General features: G+C 41.2%; 1 long non-coding RNA gene across 2 annotated transcripts in view; it reads left to right on the top strand.

The window, feature by feature from the left end:
• LOC131402241 (uncharacterized) overlaps positions 1 to 13816 on the top strand; it is a 38082-nt gene extending 24266 nt beyond the window's left edge. The window contains exons 2-3 of one of the 2 annotated variants that reach the window (XR_009218447.1): positions 5787 to 5900; positions 13602 to 13816. This is a non-coding gene — a long non-coding RNA (uncharacterized LOC131402241). Of the gene's footprint in view, positions 1 to 5786; positions 5901 to 7047; positions 7072 to 13601 lie in introns of those variants that run through there. The other variant, XR_009218448.1, reaches the window with a different exon arrangement.
• Positions 13817 to 16732: the final 2916 nt, after the last annotated feature.

The raw sequence follows: 16732 nt of genomic DNA, 5'->3' as shown, positions 1-16732 counted from the left end.
CTTTGAGTGTTGGGTGCATGAATGCATTCTGTTACTTCTGTTTAGACTTAACAATTCTCATGGGTCTTAGGAGGATTTTAAATGTTGTTGATTGTAATCAACAAATTTCCTTGGGAATTAAATGTGAAAAACAGAACCAGAACATGATCAAGTGATGGTTTTATTTATTTATTTTTTTAATAGAGATAAAATATGCAACTAAGACTTTATTTATTTATTTATTTATTTATTTATTTATTGGTGAGGAAGATTGTTCCTGAGCTAACATCTGTGCCAGTCTTCCTCTATGTTGTATGTGGGATGCCACCACAGCATGGCTTGATGAGCGGTGTGTAGGTCTGTACCTGGGATCAGAACCTGAGAACCCTGGGCTGCCGAAGCAGAGCGCTCCAACTTAACTACTATGCCACCGGGCCAGCCCCAAAGTGATGGTTTTAAAAGTAATCTTTTCTATCCAGGCCATGTGTTCTTAGTTTAAAGATCAAAACCTTCTTATGTTTTGGAAGGAGGGTAGGGTCAAACCCATGAGAAGGAAGAAGTTGAGTGTGCAGGCCAGTGTTCTGCAGGCACTGGAATGGGAAGCAAAGGCCGGTCGTGTTGCCCTTTGCCCACCGTTCTGTATATGGGCTGTTCCTAAACCCCACACTCAGAACTACAGACCACCTCTGCAGATGATGCCTTTTTGTCGTTGCTCATTTAGCAATACAATTTCCTTCCCCAAAACGTTGTTCTGGATGTGACCAACTGTGGTGCTTTATTATTCTTCAGTCTCATTAAAAATACAGTAAATGTATTTTATAAAACTTTTTAAAAGTAACATTATATTATGTAAATTATGAAGTAAACTCATTACTAGTTATGGGCAGTGATTACCACACCATTTTGAGACTGTTGTTCCCTAGAGAAAATAAAACCTGAAAGTCATGCCTTTAGTGCTGCAACTGAAACATGTCCACTCTGATAGAACACCCACGGGAATGTGTGGAAGTTACCTGGTGGGGTTAAGGAAAAGTTTATTTTCTACAGCCCTCATACAGGGTCATTTTTGCCAAAAAGTAATTCTCAGTTTGCAGTACTGAAAGGAAAAGCATGGCACTTTTTCTCTCTTCCTTGCTTCCAAAAAAAATTGTACCTTCCTTTGAGTGTTCCCATTAGCCTGGAGTGGAGTTGTTTTCTTTTAAATTATCTCTTAAATTCTGTGTGACTGAAAGATGAAAATGAAGCTAGAAAGCAATTACTTTAAATTTGGCCAAAAATATTTATTTATTATCTGCCTGCACTGTTGGGTAAAATAAAATATACCTCTTTAAAGTGCCTTTTGTGCTTCTAGAGATTACTTGTCATCCATCACGTTTGTCCACTTGCTGGAGTTCACAGAGACAAACTGATGGTAAGGCCCAGTGTGTTAGTGCCAGGCCCGTCTACATATTCCCCAGGAAGGACTGGGCATGGGCTGGTCAGACTGATGCCCCTCCAGTTGGAATTATTTTGATGGGAATGCAAATAGAAGACATGAAAGAAATTGAGGTCTTGAATTCTAGGATAGTGTTTTTTATAACACATAGTCTTTAATCTTTAGCTCCATAGTGTTTGAATTCTTTAATAGAGATTTTTTCAGCAAAGGACTGATGAATGTTTTGTAAGCTAAAGTCAGGTATCACGTGGAGAAATAACTACTAGAAACCCTAAGCACAGACCAACTTGTCTTTTAGCCAGAGAAGGTTCTGAGTTAATCGAGAGTAGACCATAAGCTCTGTGCAGACAGTACTTGTGGCCGTCTTATTGATCGCTCGTTGCCAAGCCATGGACGCCATGGAAGCCCTGGACTGGTCTAACAGCAACCATATAAAAACATACTGTAAAAATAGGTGTCATGGATTTCTCTAATCTAGGTTTAAATCTTGGCCTGTCATTCAACTCGTGGTGTTAAGTATGTCTTCAGTATTGTGCTGAGTGCGACATGAAACTTCAAGTAGGATAAAAATTCAGAAGTCCAATTGTTGTTCTCAACAAGCTTTTGGTCTTGTTGAGAAGACTAGACAGACATGACATAACTAGAGAACAGTACAATGTAGGATGTTGTCTGTATTGTGCTAAAGGAATTCAGGGATAAGAAAGATCCCTGTGAATGAGGTAGTCAGAGAAGCTCCTAGACAAGTATGAGAAGAGCTAGTCTAAGTAAGCCTGATATTTGGATTGATCAGATTGGAAAAGAACAAAGGTTATCTGGCATCTGTCCTGACTGGACAATCAGGTATTATTTAGCACTGGCATACCGTGGTGGGGTGGGGGGTGGGCATACAGGCAACAAAGGGTGCATTGTCTGTAGAGCATTTATAAACAGTAATAAAACCACTAAAACTGTTTTCTCTTATCACCATTCCTAAGAATGGCGGAGATAAAATACTCCTCCCTGGAGGGAGGCTGCTCCCACCCGAACACCCTGCCTATACCCCACTGTGGTACCCCAGCATTGGTGAGCATCTGCTAACTTCCGCCATTGTACCAGCATTTCAGAGGAGGTGCAAAAACATCAAGCCCTGGTCCTTGCTCAGGGTCTACCACCTGGGGTGGGAGGTGAGACTAGAGGCAGTCTAAGCTGGAGACCCCAAGCCTGCAGACCAGCTCTGTTTGTCCAGCATAGTATTTAACCTCCTTTTGAATTAGCTGCCAGATTTTTAAATTTGAGAGATGTCACGTAAAAATAAAACTAGCAATTGTGAATTTCCAGCTTCTCTTGAAAACTAGGAAGATCGACGTCACTGAGACACATTCCGCTGCGGGAGCTGAGAGTGACTGGCCCTTTGAGTGAGGCACACACCCCAGTTTTTCGCGAGCCCACCCCACCAGCTGTGGGCGTTGACTTCCCCCCAGCTGAGCCGTGAATGACTGTTCTCCCTCTCTGCCACCCCCACCACTGCTCTCCCACTTACACACTCTTCCCCTGCCATCTAGAGCACAAGTTCAGTCTCCTGGCTGTGGTCTGGGTCTCGTGTCTGTCCCCTCACCAACTGCATCTGTGCACGGCTGCCAGGCTAACCCTCTCAAAAACACTGCTTTCAAGAAACCAGCCATAGCTCAGAAATCCGCAAGATTTATTACTATTTTCTCACCCGAGTTTCATATTGAATTTTATTTCCCATTACTATCTTATCACCACAAACAGCAACCCCCACCTGGCCAGACTTGTGTCCTTGCTGGTCCCGACACCCCTCCTACCCTGGCATTTCCTCACATCTTTGCCTGTGCCGCCCCTTAGCTTAAAGGGTCATCTCCCCTTCTGTCTAAATCTTGCCCAGCTGAAGTTCCTCCTCCATAGTCAAGCCCTTGTGATGCCAAGGAGCTCTCTGTCTCTCTACTGCCTCACAACTCCTGATTGCCTTCCCAGTGATTATGTGCTCTCCTTTACTGCTCTGAAATTGGCTTACCTCCGATAGGCCTGTCTTCCTTTTCTTAAGGGCAGGTGTTATTTTGTGAATTGAGTGGTGACGAGATAAAGCCTTCCAGGAAGAATTAGGACCCAGATTTTGCCAAAGGAAAAAGAAGTATTATAGGTACTATAAGTCATATAGGCCAGGAGTCTGGAAGGTTTTTTGTTTGTTTGTTTTTTAATTTATTTTTTAAATTATTTTATTGAGGTCATATTGGCATATAACATTGTATAAATTTCAGGTATACAATATCATATATCAGTTTCTGTATAGATTGCTTTGTGTTCACCACCAATAGTCTAGTTTTTATCTGTGACCATACATATGTGCCCCTTTACTCCTTTCACTTTCCGCCTACTCCCTTCCTCTCTGGTAACCACTAATCTGTTCTCCTTATCCACGTGTTTATCTTCCACATATGAGTGAAATCATACGGTGTTTATCTTTCTCTGTCTGGCTTATTTTGCCTGGTGTAATACCCTCAAGGTCCATCTATTTTGTCACAAATGGCATGATTTTGTCTTTTTTATGGCTGAGTAGTATTCCACTGTATCTATATACCATGTCTTCTTTATCCATTCATCCGTTGATGGGCACTTGGGTTGCTTCCATGTCTTGGCTGTTGTGAATATTGCTGTGATGAACGTAGGGATGCATAAATCTCTTTGAATTGTTGCTTTCATGTTTTTGGATGAACACTCAGTAGTGGGATATCTGGATCATATGGTATTTCTATTTTTAATTTTATAAGAAATCTCCATACTGTTTTCCATAGTGGCTGCACCAGTTTGCATTTGCACCAGTTATGTATGAGGGTTCCCTTTTCTCCACATCCTCTCCAATATTTGTTATTTCTTGTCTTGTTAATTACAGCCATTCTGATGGATGTAAGGTGAAATCGCATTGTAGTTTTGATTTGCATTTCCCTGATAATTAGTGATGTTGAACATCTTGTCATATGCCTGTTGGCCATTCATGAACAAAATGAAAAAACAACCCACCAACTAGGAGAAAATATTTGCAAATCATATATCCAACAGAGGGTTAATTTCCGAAATATATAAAGAACTCATACAACTCAACAACAAAAAACAAAACAACCCCATCAAAAAATGGAAGGTTTTTGGCAGCAGAGCTCAGAGGTGAAGGATCCAACACAGGATGTAGCCCAGAGGGACTAAGAATCTTAGGCTTAGAGTTTAGACAAGAGCTTGAGACACGGCAAGGAACTGGAGTGCCCATAGGGTGGCCTAGGGTCCAGAATAGGGCTTGAATGAGAGGTGGGGGGGTGGGGGGGGTGGACATGACACGACATTTATATTTCCTGCCCAGGATAAAAGCCTGCTTCAGAGTCAGGGTGCCTGAGCCTACACTTGTCACTCGCCCTCTAACAGACAAACAGAGCACATCTCTTTCATCCTTTTGATATTAGGCACATGGCCATCAAATGGATCCAGTAACTTAACCCACTGTTGTACTAACTACAAGTTAGTAAGACGTTGCTAATTAACACATTGCTTTACAAGTTGCTTCATTTTCTTTTTGGAGTACATGTTGAATATTCCCAACTACGTATGTCATCAGCTTCTTTAAAGTAGAAATACTGTTTTGTCTTTGATATCTTCTCCTATAGCTTTTTAGAATCATGCTTTCCCCCAAATGGACATGTTTTTAAAGGAAGTTTCTAACCAGTCTCTTTGGAAGCTACTATGATACCGTGACAGACCTAACCTAAAACAGTGGCCAAATTGTTAGACTAGACCAGTCCCCCAGTAGACTGGAAATAGATAATGAAGGCTAAATCCCTCTTTCCCTCCCTTCCTCTTCTTACTAAAAATAAAGAAAATTGTATTGCAGTGGGATCTGAATGGAGAAATAATAGTCATTTTTCTGCGTTCAGAAATAGAGGACGTAACCAATATCCAGCCAGCAGTTTTCGATTTCTTAGCAGTGACGATTTAAGTAAATTTCACATGAGTTGTGGAGATCTAACTTTGTTATGATTGACAATAGAAAATTAGCCTTTTCTGCCGTTAAGATTATCTAGCATTCCTATCAGTCAGGTGGAATGTGGAATGAGATGGCACAGCTGTCGATTTGAAGGTCATTAAAGTCTTCAAAGGGTTAAAAGTTACTTCCACTGATGGATTTAAAACTGCCACATACACACAAACAAGGTTTTCAAAATGCCCCATTTTACATCTTTGTCGAGAGATAGTCTAGTTGCTGCATTTTTGTGTCTAGATTATATTACAGATATATTTCAATAAACCACGAAGAACCTCCGTAGATTCTAGAAGCTGGGCCATCTGTGCTTAAATAAACATCTCATGCAGCACCTGTTTTATTTTATAGGCTCTATAATCACAGTGACATTCTGAAAGAAGACCTTGAAGCCTGTGGAACAGCTGTCCTTCACCAGCCTCCGAGACTCTTACCTGGAGGTGGCAGCCATGAAAAGCAAGTCAGGTATTATTGGGATGAAATTGCTGCTGTGGAAGGATGGCCATTCTTGTTCCCAGATGCTTCCAAATGAAAACAAAACACTAGTCCACACGGTCACCACTGGGATAGACACTTGTAGTTGTCAGTTTAACTGTTTTATGGACTTGACCATTTACTTCTTTGTAAATGTATTTGTTTCTAATTGTTAATTGGATATATCCACTCAATCCCTACTCATAACAATGTTTTAAGGGCTTACTTGGGGGGAGGGAGCACAGGTAGCCTTCATCTGGTATGTTAGCATACCTTCGTGAACAACCCAGGATATAATCTAGTCTAGCCACCACCCTAGAGGGATGTCATTGGCAAGTCCAAACCCCAGATGGATTCCTCAATTTCCAAGGTCATGCTGGTGATACAGGCCCCCAATCTAGAAGATACAGGCCCCCAATCTGCAAGTATGGTCTCTGGACCAGCAGCATCAACAAGACCTGGGAACACGTTTTCCCCGCCCAGGCCTCACTGAATCAGGAATCTGGGAGTAAGACCCAGCCACCTGGGTTTTAATGAGCCCTTAAGGGAACTACCCTCCCTCAGGTTTGAGAGCCACCACTTCAAGGATATCCCTTAAAGGCCATAAAGCTAGGATGAGAGAGAGAGGGGGTTAATTATTTGCAGGGTAGTTGGCCATGTGAACCATGATTCTTGTACATCCTTCCTGAGTCAATCAGAAATCTGTTCTCTACCCTCTACCCACCTTTTAGGTAGTGTGGGTTTCTTTTCATGGCCCCAGAAGCTTTGTGGCATCTGAGCGACTTATTGAGGTCATAGAATTACATATGTGTAATTTGTGTAATGGTTTGTCCAGTGTTGGCACCTGGTCGGTGCCTAATTCATGTTGCATAATTGTTGCCAGTGACCTAACTCTGATTTTTATTTTGGGGACTGACTATATTTCCTTTTATTAAAATATATCCCCACTATTTACTAGCAGAGAACAAATTATTTCTCGAGCATGGTCAGCAGATGAGTGTCTGTGAAAGCCCACCTGAAAGGACCTTGTTTCGCTGAGAGTGAGAGGGGCTTTGGGTCTGGTTATCTTATATCTAACATCATTTTCTCTACCTTCAGTGTGCCACATAGGCTGTTTTATGTTAATGATTTTCTTCAGAGTAGAATTCAGCATAAATCCCACGAAAGCGTGAGAAGTCAAGATGATGGTTTCTAAAAGGACCTTGGCACAAGAAGACTTGGCCAATCATATGTTCCATTTAACAGAGCACAAGATGAGGTTCACAAGTCCTGAAAGTGTATACATTACCTTCTGCATCTGTACTAGTGATCTCCAAACTGTGGAAAATGCTGGAAATGACCTTCCTGGTCAGTAACTTTTCAACCTGAAGCAGTAAAGGGCAATGCAAGAAAATCCTTTTTCCTGTTTTTTGTTCTTTGTTTTTTTTGTGAGGAAGATCAGCCCTGAGCTAACATTCATGCCAATCCTCCTCTTTTTGCTGAGGAAGACCAGCTCTGAGCTAACATCTATTGCCAATCCTCCTCCGTTTTTTCCCCAAAGCCCCAGTAGATAGTTGTATTTCATAGTTGCACATCCTTCTAGTTGCTGTATGTGGTACGCAGCCTCAGCATGGCCGTTCAAGCGGTACGTCAGTGGGCGCCGGGATCCGAACCTGGGCCGCCAGTAGCGGAGCGCGCTCTTAACTGCTAACCCACGGGGCCGGCTCCCCCTCTTTCCTGTTGTTTTATCATGCAAGATAAAAAACAGCAGTCTCAAATACTCCTTTACAAGGCGGTGGAAGAAGCTGTCTGGGGCGGAGTCTTTCTGCACTCTGTAGGTCATTTGGTGATTATGTGTTGTGAGGCTCTGTAACCAGGCCCCTGTTTCTTTCTCACTGCTTTTTGTATCTGTTGATATACTATTTTGCATAAACCACAGTTGTGGTATGTGGCATAGAAAGCATATATGCATTTATAATTCTCTGTGCAAACTGACTTGTTAGACTAAATGATTCATTGTGTGACTCTCTCAACCTACGCTGCCAAACTGTGATTGTGGGTGATGAGATAAAATATCTACATCTACTAGACTAGACATTTGTATAGTTTCTCAACATGCATAATAGAGCATTGATTTCCATTATGAAAGGTTGCATTTTGCATGACTGTTGGTCTACAGTTATGTATAAATCAGCTTTCCCTAAGAAATGATCCTTCTTTATGACCAACACAAATTTTAAAATTAATATCTGGAGGCTGCAAGACTGCTTCTTTACCACAATCATTTTTTTAAGCCAGATAAAGAAGTCAGGAATGATTACTAATGTCAGTGTTATGTTCTGTTACGATTAGGATTGCCCTTTTATGCCCCATTGTGTGTTGTGACTGGGGGTGCTGTTTAATGCACACTGATTGTCACTGGTTCACTGTCTAGCCTTGGAAAAAGTGCCAAGTGTTTATATGACCTTTGAGAGATAAGCAGTCAGGTCTTTAAATACAGATTCTTTCTAAAGAGTTTTATTTATTTATTTATTTTTGCTGAAGAAGATTAGCCCTGAGCTAACATCTGTTGCCAGTCTTCCTCTTTTTTTGCTTGAGGAAGTTTAGCCCTGAGCTAACATCTGTGCTAATCCTCCTCTATCTTGTATGTGGGTCACTGCCACAGCATGGCTGATGAGTGAGTGGTGTGGATTCACACCTGGGATCCGAACCCGTGAAGCAGGGCTGCCAAAGTGGAGCACGCCAAACTCAACCACTAGGTCACCAGGCCAGCCCCTCTAACAAGTTTTAATCATGGCATCGGGCTCCTTGCTGCTCTTCTTGCTCTAGCCACCCTCTGTGCCCCTCAGCACCCAGGAATTATTGTTGGACACTCCCCTAAGTGATATATTCCCATCTGCTTTGAGATCTCCCCTGGACCAAAGCAGTCAACTGGTCAACTTGATAAACTATTTCAGAAACACAGATTTGGAGAGAATGATCTACTTTTGTTCCTTAATTGTTAATGACACTGATGTCATTAGAATTCTAAGCCAGGCAGAGTAGGAAGGCTCTAATGGGTTATGAACTCCTTAAAGCCTGTTGAAGAGAACTGTGTTTGGTGTGGCGGCAGCCCTGCTTGTGCCCCTGACCCAACCATGGCTGTCGAGGTCTATCTCTTTACTATAATCTCATCTGCAAAATGGGGTACCTGCCCCACAGTGTACTCTAAAAGATAGTGAGAAGACTTCTGAATTCCTGCTCACAAAGTGAAGCATCTTAAAAGGAAAAAGAACAAAACCGTTCCTATCATCATTATTGATTTTTGTTATATCAGGGATTAAGTGTTCAAAGACCTTCATATGAAAGGTTTACTGTTATTAGGTGGAAGACCAAGTTGTTATTTTAGACAATCGTGAATTATTAAAATATAATTCATGTCATTTGGGGTAATTGATAAAAAATTTGTTCATTATTGCCTTCTGGAAAACATATTTTAACATAAAAATGATTACTTAAGTAATTTTATCTTATATGAAATCCATATTGAGAGTACTCATTATTTTATTTTTTTTCCAGGTGCAACTAATTAATTGTCTCTTGTTAGTGGCTACTTTCAGATACAGTTGCCCAATTGTGCTCTCAAACTCATGCTGAAAAATTGAGTCAGCTTTATATTATTTGGATTACAGTATGTAAAAACCTCTTTATTTTATTCTGCCTATTATGTTCAGAATAAAATTCAGGGTACTTACTATTTTGTCTGCATTTAAAACTTTGGTCAAGTTACCAATCTGTTGTAAATCAGTTGTAATTAGGAAATGTTGGTACATTTACTTAAATTGCAGTTTTCTGATTGGAAGCCATTCCAAGTGTATGAAGTTAATTATAGACTGTTTAAAGTCTATTCTTTTATTATCTTTTTAATTAAAGGAGTATATAATTTAGCTGACATTGAACTTTGTTTTTTCTCTGTGGCATTGATGTTATAAATTTTCCAATGTAAAGTAGACGAAAGAGAAAAAAAAAACTCCTTTAAATCCTTTGTACCTTGGGCCGGCCCAGTGGCACAAGCGGTTAAGTGCTCGCGCTCCTCTGTGGCAGCCCGGGGTTCGCTGGCCCGGATCCCAGGTGCACACCAGCGCACCGCTTGTCAGGCCATGCTGTGGCGGTGTCCCATATAAAGTAGAGGAAGATGGGCACAGATGTTAGCTGAGGGCCAGTCTTCCTCAGCAAAAAAGAGGAGGATTGGCATTGGATGTTAGCTCAGGGCTGGTCTTCCTCACACACACACACAAAATCCTTTGTACCACTTTGCAAATTTTCTGATTTGGTGTGTTTATGTAGAAACATGGGCAAGACTCCATGCAAGGAGAGCCATGGCTGTTGTACTCCTCACCCAATTTGTCCTGAAATCAATCTGCATGAAAGCCTGGTTTTGTGCTGTAAGTGTTGGCTTAACTGTTCAGAAGTCACAGAGTCTAGATGCTGTACCTCCTTCCATAGCTCATTTGCTATTTGACCCCATGCAAGTCAATTAATGGGTTTTGTCCTTTTGTGAGGTATGTATAATAATTATAGGAAACCTTAGCTAGTTCTTTCATACCAGAGCCCAAAGGATGGTTACAGTTGGTGGGGACATTAGTAGCCTCTTGCCTTGGCTTTGCCTCTGCAGAAGTCACGTGTATCAGTCACCAGCGAGACGGTCTCTGATAATTCAGTCCATCCCAACTACTTGAACTAACTTAATTCACCCTACTTCAACTTGTTTCCAGGTTTAACTCAACCTAAGTAAACATCTTTTCAGACCAGAAGCACAATTGATTTACTCATTATGAGAAATGAAACGGCTGAATGGACTAGAATTTGCTGGTAGCCTGTGATTGCATTTTCCCGGTAGGGAAATCTCTTGTGAAACCAAATGTAGAAAAAGGTTGCTTCATTTACATAGAAACAGAACAAAGGAATTGGGTGCATTATGACATTGGTGAGGTCTAGACAGAACCAAGAAAGGCAAGTTGCTGAAGGGGCTTTCTACCAAACCAGCCAGAAACCTTAGAATCATTCTGGGAAGTTTTTAAATAAGTTCAAGGATTCCGATGACCCATCCCACTTTATTCAACTCTTGGGAAAAACTAGAGTTAGGTCAGGCAAAGATTATAACAATTAAGATTTATTAAAGAAGGTTCTGAATTGTACCTAGACTTACTTTTTTTCCAAATATTTTCTTATGAAAATTTCCAAACATACAGAAAAGTAAAAGGAACTGTGTAATGAGCATCCATATACCCACCACCCAGATTCTACCATTGACATTTGATTGCACTCCCATATGTGTGTCTCTTCATATTTCCATCCATCCATCAGTCACAATCTCTTATTTTTATGCATTTCCAAGTAAGTTGCAGACATTAGTATACTGTTTTTTAACTTTTTACTTTGAAATTTTTAAAACATTCACAAAAGCCGCTATAATAACATAATGAAGTCCCATGTACCCCTCACCCAGATCCACCAGTTGTCAACATTTTGCTAGTCTTGTTTTATCTTTCCCTCATCCACACTTTTTTCTTTGAGTAGTTTAAAAGAGACAACATATTTTACTTATAAATACTCACAAATACTTATATCTCTAACATATAAGGATGTAATACATTACCATTTACCAAGATTCTTTACTTTATCTGATACCTATTTCTTGTGAGTTTGTCTTGATTATCTCAAAAAAGTCATTTTACATTTGCTTTGTTTGTATCAGGATCGAAATGCTATCACCTGTAAACTGCTGGTTCAATCCAGATACATGATGATACTCCAGCCCAGTTATTTTGGCAAGACAATGTCATAGGTGGTGCTTGTACTTCGTTTTTTTTTTTTTTTTTTTGTGAGGAAGATCAGCGCTGAGCTAACATCCGATGCCAGTCCTCCTCTTTTTTTTTTTTTGCTGAGGAAGATTGGCCTTGAGCTAACATCCATGCCCATCTTCCTCTACTTTATACGGGATGCCGCCACAGCATGGCTTGACAAGCGGTGCGTTGGTGCACGCCCGGGATCCGAACCTGCGAACCCCAGGCCACCAAAGCGGAGTGCGTGCACTTAACTACTGCGCCACCAGGCTGCCCCAGTGCTTGTACTTCTTATTACACCCCCCTCAGGCCGCATGTGATGTCTGGTTGTCATGTTGTTAGGAAGACTGGTCTGTGGGTTTGAACATTGATAGACTGATGCTTCAGTATAAAATTTACTGTTATGCATTTTCCACAAAATTATGATCATTTCCTAGATGCATTCATTAATTTGGACTTACAAAATGGTGACTTTTCTAATTTGTTAATTTCTTCTGCATTTATTAGTTGGAAGAACTTTTCCCATCAACTACTTGTTAATTGTGAAATGCATTTTTTGACCACAAAGGCAGGATAAATGCTTGATTCTCTCCCTTTACTTACCAATTTTCAGAATATCAAGTTGTTTCCCTAGCAGCCTCCAAAGGTTTGTTTATTTGTTTATATTTTTAATTTTGGTGAAACACACATGACATAAAATTTACCATCTTAACCATTTTTGAGTGTACAGCTCAGTAGTGTTAAGTACATTCACATTGTTCTGCAACAGATCTCTAGAACTTTTTCGTCTTACAAAACTGAAACTCATATCCATTAAATAGCTCTCCATTTCTCCCTCTCCCAGCACCTAGCATCACCATTCTGCTTTCTGTTTCTGTGAATGTGACTGCTCTAGGTGTCTTATGTAAGTGGAATCATGCAGTCTTTGTCTTTTTGTGACTGGCTTATTGTACTTAGCATAGTGTCCTTAAGATTCATCCATGTTGTAGAATGTGACAGGATTTCCTTCCTTTTTGAGGCTGAATCCAAAGATTTTTTATTATTTTTAAAACTTTTTATTATTTATTTTTTAAATGAACTTGTAGATTTTTATATATTTGCTGTGTTTAAGTCCATTGCACTCATTGTTCTTTTTGGTGCTCAAATTGTCCCGTCCTTGGCCAGCAGGAACCCTTTCAAGATGGCCTCTGAGGCCTTTTGACATGACTCAGTGGTCTTTGATAGCTTCCGTACTTTCTGGTATGACAAGGTTTTCCAGGCTCGTCTTGTACATTTCCTGCCCCAGAACTAGAACAGGGCATTTCCCTAAGGGAACCTGGTTCCTTTTAGTATCTAAATACCGTAGTCTAGGCAGCAATATAGGCTTCCCTTTAACTCTTTCCTAATAATACCTTAATTTTTAAAAAATTTCATAGTAAGTATATAACAGGAATCAACTGTTGTTGAGATGGAAATGTGATCTGTTTCTCTTAACTACACTTAAGAGGAGGGTGACTATCTGTGCAGTGATTTGAAACCATGGCCGCGCATTAGAATCGCTCTGTGAGCCTTAAAAAATCCCAATGGCTGGACCACACCTCAGGCCAATTTTACTAGACTCTGTAGGGGTGGCATTAGGCACCTGGATTTTGCAAACCTCCCCAGGTAGTTCCAGTATGCAGCCAAAGTTGAGAATGCTCATCTAGCAATGAAATCATAACCAAAATAAAATTAAAAAAGAAATACCAAGACTCTGGAAATTCCCTTAGTCCAGAATATATTAGGTTCTAGACTTTTCTGGATGAACTATCTTCTACCAACTTGATTAAGGGGCCTTTGAAAATATGGGAATCTCATAAGTAACCCAATACTACAAATTTCTAATGTGTCTCCTATTTCTGTGTTATAGATCTGAACAAGCGTCAGCCTCAGGCTTGTTGAGGGCACAGTTGGGTCAGCACATGGCCACCTTGAAAGAACGTGATAATTCTATCACAGAAGAGGTAGCTAAGAAGTCTGAAGTTTTCCTAGTCACAAACGTGGACCAGAGGACAGGGGTTAGTAATTTTTATTTTTTTTAATAAGTTTCAAGATGTACAAATTATTCATTTAAGGAAATAGTCATGTTCTTAACAATGGTTAACATAGTTGAAAAAAGATTAAATAATAGTGAGGGTTTATGGTTGGTTTTAACTTTCTGCTCTCAGGCCTTTTGCATAGTGTTTTATGTAGGAATCTCAACTCCTTACATAAAGTTGATTCAGGTTTTGGAGCTAACCTAATTAAGCATATCTACCCCAGCATTTTCCAAGGAACTTAGAAGCCTCTTGTGGCATCCTGGTTTTCTTCCTCCACTCCATCGAGACCCGGGAAACAGAGCCGTCTTCCGTGGCTGGTGTGTGGGCTGGTGGGCGAGAAGGTCCGAGGGAGTGGAGCCTTGCTGTGCCGGGTCCAGCCTAGGCTAAGGAGTTGGTGTTCAGTTGAGTAGATTCTGAAAAGCCGGTAGAGCTTTGCGAGCGGGGCTGTAATAGGTCTCTGCTGCGCCTTGGGGAGTTCTGTCTGCTTGGAGTGGGACTGAGACGGGGAGGAGCGAGCCCTGCTGTGGGTCAGACAAGACAGCAAGGGGCCTGACTCAGGAGCTGGCGCAGAGGGGAGTGTGAGCTGCTGAAGAGACCAGGGAACCGACGGAGCAGACTCCCAAGGAAGGCAGGAGGGCTCCCACCCAGGAGCCCAGATTTAGAGCGTTCCCGTCGTGGTCCTCGTCATTCCCTGGAGAAGCCATGTACTCAGAGAGACGGCCTTTCCTTTCCTGAATTTAATGTCTTGTGCACGTGTCTAGTTTCATGTATGTTTTCTCATCCTTATATGTAATATAGGGTTTTCTGGCTTTGATGCTTTTTATTTTTATCGTGCGCAAAGTTCGAGGATTCTGCATGTGCCCCTCCCGGAGGCGCGGCTTGCCATCTCTGCACTGAAGTGACACACCTGTGTGGCTGTGCGGTCCAGAGCCTCGGCCATCACCCCTCAAGCCTCTCAGAGCACCTTCAGTCCTTCTCAAGCCCCCCTTTCTTTGCCCCTTTGATTAAAAGAGAGTAGAAGTACTTTTTTTAAGCATTTCAAACATACAAACATAGAGTGATAAAATGAACCCAGGAATCCCATGCCTACCAGCCCAGACTCACATGTGTTGTTACCATTGCACCCTATTTATTTCAGACCTGCTCCTCATCTTCCTTCTCCTCATCTTCCTACCCGTCCTCCTTTTACCCCTCCCTCTTGGCTTCTCTCTCTCCCCCTTTCACGCACCTTCCCTCCCTTCTTCTGCTCTTTCTCTCCTCTTCTTCTCCCCTCCTTTTCTCCTTCTCCTCCTCTCCCTCCTCTAACCTCCTTCCTCCCCAATTTCTTTCTCCTGAAATAAATTATTATGGAGATACAGCCCCTGTGCGCTTCTCCTCAAGCCCCTGCCCCTTTTCAGAGGTAATCTTGTGCTATCCTTCCCACACATATTTTCATTTCACTGCACTTCCTGTGACTCAATAAATAACCTATAGTTTTGTTTTGTTTGAGGTATGATACCACTTGTGTGAATGTTCTTTGAGAAAGAACCATGTTCTTGAGGAAAAACAGAACCTGTGTTTTTTAGATCCGTTCCACACCTATTGATAAATGTAGATCTTTTTTTTTTGTTAGGTCAGGAAGATTAGCCCTGAGCTAACATCTGTTGCCAATCCTCCTCTTTTTACTGAGGAAGATTGGCCCTGGGCTAACATCCATGCCCATCTTCCTCTACTTTATATGTGGGATGCCTGCCACAGTATGGCTTGATGCACCTGCCATGCATCTGTCCACGCCTGGGATCCCAACTTGTGAACCCTGGGCCGCTGAAGCGGAGCAGGGAAACTTAACCACTATGCCACTGGGCTGGCCCAATAAATGTAGATCTTAAGAAGGATTTGTTTTCCGGTTTTGTTGTCCATTTTATCTAGTACCATTTTGTAACAACATTGTATTCCATTCTTGTTCACTCAAGTAGGTCACATCTCAGCCGTGTCAAGGCTGAAATAAGCAGTGGTCTACTGCCCTTTCCTATCTAGTCATCTTTTTTTAAAAAGGTGTTGTTTATATTAGAAAACGTATTCCCACTTCCAGACAACCAATCCACTCATAATTTTTCAAATAATAACTCCATTATTTTTTTTTTAAAGGATCTCTCAGTGTTGCTTGGTTTTTGTTTTTTTAATTTTATTTATTTATTTTTTCCCCCAAAGCCCCAGTAGATAGTTGTGTCATAGTTGCACATCCTTCCAGTTGCTGTATGTGGGACGCGGCCTCAGCGTGGCCGGAGAAGCCGTGCGTCGGTGCGCGCCCGGGATCTGAACCCGGGCCGCCAGCAGCGGAGCGCGCGCACCCAACCGCCAAGCCACAGGGCCGGCCCAATAACTCCATTATTAATGAGAAGGGGCTGCCCAATTAATAACTTATGAATCAAATGCTATTCTGCCTCCCCTCGTAGGTTTTTTGTTCCCTTTTAAATCATCCTGATCTCATCTTAGTGACAATCATAAAAATTACCAATAAATTAATCACAAAATCTGTCCTTAAAAATCGAAGTAAGCAGGCAGTTTCTGAAACGATTAGGTTGTGACTGAAGAAATGCACAGCCGTAAAGAACAATGTTACCAAAATGACGTGGGCAGGGCAAGCCTTGCGAACTTTAGAACAAAATGCTTTTGTGAGTTCTAGGACTGTTTTGATTTACATGTCATGCTTTTACTATTAGCAAAATCAAGTATCTTTGGTTGTTTCCCTGTATTGAAACAATATACACCTTTAGTAAATAGCATGAGTTACATATTTCTCTGTAGATAAAAATCTTAAAAATAAGAGATTTTCAAAATTTAAGAAAGTTCTACTAAAAATTACTTGGCTAAGAGTCTAATGCAGCTCAGAAATATTTACTTTGATCTCTTGGGTAAGTGGCTAATTAAACAGTCACATGTAAATGATGTTTACCTGTGGGTCCCCTTGCTGTCAGCTAGA

This window comes from Diceros bicornis (assembly GCF_020826845.1).
Source record: "Diceros bicornis minor isolate mBicDic1 chromosome 35 unlocalized genomic scaffold, mDicBic1.mat.cur SUPER_35_unloc_1, whole genome shotgun sequence".
Taxonomy (NCBI): domain Eukaryota; kingdom Metazoa; phylum Chordata; class Mammalia; order Perissodactyla; family Rhinocerotidae; genus Diceros; species Diceros bicornis.
This window is presented reverse-complemented; position numbering and strand designations above follow the sequence as displayed.